Source organism: Mesitornis unicolor, unplaced genomic scaffold (assembly GCF_000695765.1).
Source record: "Mesitornis unicolor isolate BGI_N332 unplaced genomic scaffold, ASM69576v1 scaffold4948, whole genome shotgun sequence".
Taxonomy (NCBI): Eukaryota; Metazoa; Chordata; class Aves; order Mesitornithiformes; family Mesitornithidae; genus Mesitornis; species Mesitornis unicolor.
In genome coordinates this window covers 12681-18953 of record NW_010201000.1, presented here as the reverse complement: position 1 = coordinate 18953, position 6273 = coordinate 12681, and the positions used below count along the sequence as shown (strand labels likewise).

At 33.0% G+C, this 6273-nt stretch overlaps 1 protein-coding gene across 1 annotated transcript in view; it reads right to left on the bottom strand.

Annotated features, from left to right (window-relative positions):
• Positions 1-6273, bottom strand: part of LOC104544911 (3-hydroxymethyl-3-methylglutaryl-CoA lyase, cytoplasmic-like) — a gene marked incomplete at its 3' end in the record, with an annotated part of 23314 nt that overhangs the window by 9179 nt on the left and 7862 nt on the right. The gene's annotated exons all lie outside the window — the stretch shown is intronic.

The window sequence follows — 6273 nt, the reverse complement described above, 5'->3', positions numbered from 1 at the left end:
GGTATTTCCCTAAATATTTTTTATGCATAGAAAAACAATTTAAAAAGTAAACCCCAACAACTTTACTAAGTAATATTTTGGACAAAACTGCAGAACAGCCTCTGGGGATGGGGAGGGAGAAGGAAGAGGAAGAGAGTTTTCAATTTCTTCCAGTAAGCCAAAACCAAAACGCAGTATTCCACAAATGGTATAGACAGTGTAAGGTCCCCATGATCAAGGTCACTAGGAATGGTGATAATCACCACACCAGCCCAATGACTTTGAAGTGCAGGATATAAAACCACAAACAGGGTAAATGAGTAAACATTTCATAACCAAAGTGTGTTAAAAGGAAAATGAGTCCAAGCAAAAACTGAGCTCCATGTTGTAATCAGGCCTTTGTCAGCTTGTTTCAGCAAGAGTTGCAGAGCCAGATCCACAGCTGCTACCACAGCTGGAAGCACAGAGCCTCCTGAGAAGCCAGTTGCAGACTCAGATGCTGCTGTTTCCTGTTTATTATTATAGTGTAAGTTCACATATAATTTACCATGTTCACTGCAGATGTATTTATTTTTATTGGATGTTTGTGCTAAAATGTATATGCCTATCATTTGATGAATTCATAATATTAAGGTTGATATATTCTGTCTCTTTGCAAAGGAAGCCATTTGTTAAAAACAAGCAATCTTTACTGTAAGGAGAGGGGAAATGCAAAGAAGAGATGAGGGAAAGGAGATTCTTCCAGAAACAGAATCTCCAAGCCAAGCCAAATATGTGTAAGTAAATTTTTCTACAGGATTTTTTTTACATTTGATTTAAAAAAAAAAGAAACAACCTCTCCATGTACTTAGCGCTCAGTTGTGAGTAATACATATGCTATTCAAAGCGAATCCTATACTAAGAATATTTGTTAGAATGCTCAGAAAACACTTTCAAGTTGTGAACTATGTTCTGGAAAATAACTTATTCTCTAAAAACAGAACAAAACTGTTACCACAATGAAGGGCCACTTTACCATTTAACTTTTAATAACTATATTGAATTATCCATGGAGCAATCATTAACATACCAGCAAACATATTGTTACCTTATAATTTCATACTAACATTACAAGTCTGATTTTACACTATCCTTTAAGAAGAAACGGAGATCATTTTTACTTCCCACAGGTATTCCTCTTATTATTTTTTTTTAAGGCAGCTCTTCTGGCCTACTAATATTTTCCATCTGCAGGCACAAAAAAAATAGGTAAAAGTTGGTATAAAGTTATTCCTAAGGAAAACTGTTCCTCTTCCATTAAATGTTAATCTACATTTTGTTGTTCCCATAATCTCAACTATAGGTTCACTTATAGTAGTTAACTTATTGTAGGTGTTAAATTCATTTTACTATCTAAAAAAGTGATAATGGTATAAATCATCCTATTATCAATATAATTGTGACTATGCTAAAATACACAGTGCTGTCTAAAAATAGGGATTTAAAACAATGTGAAAAAACAGGTATCCTCCAGCCCTAAGTATTCCAGGATACCAGAAAATATGAATTCAAAGATTCTGTCTGTATTCATGAAACATATGCAGCTTTAAACTGTACTGATTTGTGCAAAACTGAATTGTTGGTGTTTATCTCATGATATTTCAAATTAGGTATATAAAACACAGTATCATAACACCATCCAAATATCTTGAAGTATTTATGATGTACTATAATAAAAGAAAAAAAGAGCATTATTGAACTTAATTATAAAGATCAGATTGTCTTGATAATCAGAAGTTTCAGATAATCAGGATGTTTCTTTATAAACAAAACGGACTTTGTTATTAGTTTCCAGAATTACTTGTTATGAAGTACATTAAAAGAAAACCAGTGTGTTCTTCCACATATATATTTTAAAATATTTTAATCCAAATACCACTAGCACAAGATAAAGAATTTATTTTAGCTAAGTTTCCACTATTTTGTCTTACCTTGTATATTAGTATAAAAGTAAATCAATTTTATTTCCTATATTCAATAAGGAACTATATATGATATAATCTGTAGCCTTTTTTATAACATAAAATGTAATAATAATAACATACAATCATTTGTTTGGTATCTATTTCTCATAGCAAAAAATATTGCTATATTTCAAGTATTTGAATTCTATACAAACACAGATATAAGGCAAATATTGATACATTTCAAGCATTTCATGCTTTTAAGTTAGAATTGATCATTCTTAAAAGACATAGGACTATAAACAAAGGAATTACATATACCAGTCCAGAATTAATGTGTCATTACATATGCTTTAATTTATGAAGCAGCAGCTTTGTAAGGAAATACTTCCAGAGTTAATCTACAGCAAACACTTGAATCTGTTTTTCTAACACTGAGGCTCTAAACATTTGCATACACACTCACATCTACACATGCAAATAGTCCAACTGGCTTCAACAGGCTACTGACATAAAAATTTTGCAGGACTGGGACATACATACAGCTTTTAATTGCTGGTCATGGAGAACTGGTTTTTAGTAAAGAAAAAAAAAATACTGCCTTTCAGCTCTTCTATCCCCAGTTAACTTTTATTAGGACTAAGACAGTCTTATATAGAACTGAATGTTTCAGAGGGAGATAGTCTGACTTCATTTCACTGTCACAGGACACAAAGTAGGCAGTGAAGTATCATTGTTCTATTCTACTAACTGTTATTTATTTCTCTGTCTTTTAAATTTTGGAATACAATAACTTGAAAGTATCTAGCTTAATCAGAATTTTTTTTAACATTTTCTTCTTACGTACACTTAAATTAAAACACAGTCCAAGTGACTGCTTGCAATTACTGTTTGTCACAATTTTTCATCAATCCTAGCTGTTAAGCTTCACTTTTAATCACTGAGAAACACGTGTTACTTTTAATAGTACCTGAATTATGCACTAAAAGATGCAATTAAACCAGCAGTATTTTGTGTAATTTCACATGCAAGATGCAAATAGTAGTAATTAGCTGACCACACAGTTTATAACTGATTTGGCTCAGTGTCTTCACAGAATGTGTCCCAGATGTTATTGTAAAGTTTTTATGCAAGTACAAAAAAAATAAAAATAAAAAACCCTTTATGACGCTAATAAATAGTCTAACTTCTAAGACCATACACAAGATTTCAAGTCTTCGTAAGCATTTGAACTGATTTAGTAAACATTTAGAAAACTGTGTACTGTGCTACAGATTTTAAATGTGACAGTTGACAAATTTTCTGGATGATGATAGAGTCAATGTTAGTGCAGCTGTGGCAACAGTAAGACATGCAAAAGCTTAACATTTAGTTTCAACTGTTTGAGTGCATTTTTCGTAAGATTCAAGGATTGCCAATGATTTATGTTCACTATATAAATTCTAAATTGCCAGTAAAAATAGGAAATAAAATTTGAACCCCTTAAAATTATTTTTGGAAGTATTTTTCAACTGCACAAATATGGAGGTAAGGCAAGGCACTAAATTATCCATTTCCTGCAAATAAATAACAATAATAGTGCTTTGGACAGGAAACAATCTCTGTATTGAAGTTAATATAAATACCATGTATGCATATTAATATTTTTATTACCTAAGTAATTCAAGTAAAATATTTAGCCTACAAAATTTATAATAGAAGCCAAAATGTGTAGTCCTGGGAGCTTGCTTGAGCAAAGGCTGCAGGTTTTAGCCACGGTTCAAATATCTACCAAAAGTAGCCAATATCTAAAAGGGTGATTAAAAACAAGATGTTCCTTAGTGCACAAAGTACAAATCTTTGTCCATATAGTCCACAGATTCATTTTGTGTATTTCTTCAATCTATTGTAATTTACATAAATTACAAAATATTCATCTTTAGCCTATGCATAGGTAGGATGGGATTCATGTGTTTTTACTTCTGATATCAAAGATAATCATCTACAGCCTATGCCTTAGATAGGCCATCTATAAGGATGACTAACAGACTGGGACCAAAGCAGCTTTGCAGCCAAAATGGATCATCTGGAGAGTGGTTGTCTTATCCTAAGGCAGGTACTTTACAAAGCACATACAGCAAATCATAGCCTGAAGGCTTCCTATTTCCTTCTAGTAACTACAAGCAGATTCAGGATGACAAGCTCAGACTTTTGGTGTCTTCGTGCTCAGATTTACCCCATATTACAACAATAATTGTAAATAATATATAATTATTTTCAGTAAATAGGAACCACACAGCAAAATAAAACCTGAAAGAATCTTCTCCTTGATACTAAATAACATCCAGTCAAACCATGAGCACCAATTCTAAATACTGAATGTCAACTGATTAATTATGTAACATCCCATCCTTTTGTCTCAAAAATTCTGGGTTAGAGGTCATGGAGTAGAAACTATCAAATTACAATTTCTGAAACTGTCAGTTTCTGCCCCTGTTTGACTTATCTATGTGATGCTTACAGATCAGGATATAAAGCATAAAGAACATGGCATAAAGAACAACTTGCCACAAAGCCTTGACAGTCCCAGCATTTAGAGAATTTTACATGGACTAGGGATACAAATTGCCTTTTATTTTTTCATTTTTTAACCCATTAAAAGTTTAAAGTCCACTTTCTAGAGCTCTGTTCAACTGCTAAGAGATATACAATTTTTAAAAAGTCCTTTTGATTTCTGCATTTCTCTGTTCATGCTCCTGATACTATTTTTCTGGTCTTCAGAATTCTACTCAACAAAAGGCAGTACGCTGGAGCTTGAAAGTACTGAGGTATATGGTCACTAAAAAATCTTTTTATTTAATTATTTCTGTGCAATCATTCCATCTAAATGCTTCCTACAGACTCCTGTAACTGCAACCCATGAGGAGTGCACCTGAATGTGTATGAACATGCAGGAATGAGACCCAGTGTATAATACTTGGTAATTCTCTTGAAAACATAATTGTCTAGACTCTGAACCATAGCAACATTTTATTTCTCATAAATTACTGCTTTGCCACTTAAAGATCTCCCTGGAAGTTCAAATAGACTGTGTAAACCAGTTCTCTTTTATCTTCTAACTTACTAGCATGCTCAAAACCTCCTTTTCAATATTTTCATACACTGAAATCCATGTTCAATGGATGTTTTAGATACTCAGAATTATTGCTTTAGTTAGGTATTTTTGTTATGAAATAAGGCACCATATTCTGCAATTTAGATTCTCAGCAGATTTTTAGCAGATTAGCTACTTTATTACTGAATTATATTAGATCCCCCAGACAAATACCAGACAGCCCTCTCCTAAAATTTTTTATTTGTTGAAACATAATTTTAGTCCAGCATCTTATCTTCTTATGCCTCAACCTCTAATTTTCACTGGATAAATTAGATCCCAAGCTAATATCCTGTGATGAAGATTCTTGTAACAAACATTAACTGTAGTTTCTCTTCAATATACTTATCCTCTTTAATTGGATTCTTTACTTGTTTATAATCCCACAGATTGAATGATTCTGTCAATGCCTTCCCACTTCTGAATGCTTCACTTTCCTTAGACCTGTAATTCTAAGGAAGAAAGCTACAGCTGGAGTAAACTTACATCATTTTCATCCACAACTTCGAATCTGTTCACTTTGTAGTGTATATAATATTAAGCAGTCCACTCATACATACTGCACCTGGCACAACAGACTCAATAAAACTGACCTCCATGTACTGTACGAAGTTTGCATAGGTTTGCATAATGAAGTGAAATTACAGATCTTTGAAATGGATGCACAAAGTAAGCACTTTTAAAATATAATCTCACTGTATTTTCTCTGAGTTACATTATCTAATTTCTTTTCACCTCTGTACTGCTGTTTGCTTCATTACCTGGTTCTAGACACTCCTCTCTGCAGCTCCTTTTGTTAAAATCCTTGTGTTGGACAAGATGACCTTCAGAGGTCCCTCTCAATCTAAATCGTTAGGTTATTCTGTGATCCTCTAAGGCTGAGGTGTAACTAAAAGTCGGATCTCCCTCAAACTACCATACTATTGTGCAAAAAGTGAGCAGTATCATTACCTCATCGCTATTTCTGGAGGAAAGAGAGATCCCAGTATTTATTCCCAGATATATTTTCAAGCACTTATTCTCTGAGTATCTACTTTTATCTATTTTCAAGTCCAGGTAGTTTCTGAGGATGATGTAGTTTGCATTACTAGTAATCCTCAAGGAATCTCACTGTTGAGCTTCTCCTTGAACCTATGTAAGACTTTTTGCATTCACATGGGCCTTCACAAATAATCTTAGATAAGCAACTCTGTAATGCAAAAGAAAATGGGAATGAAA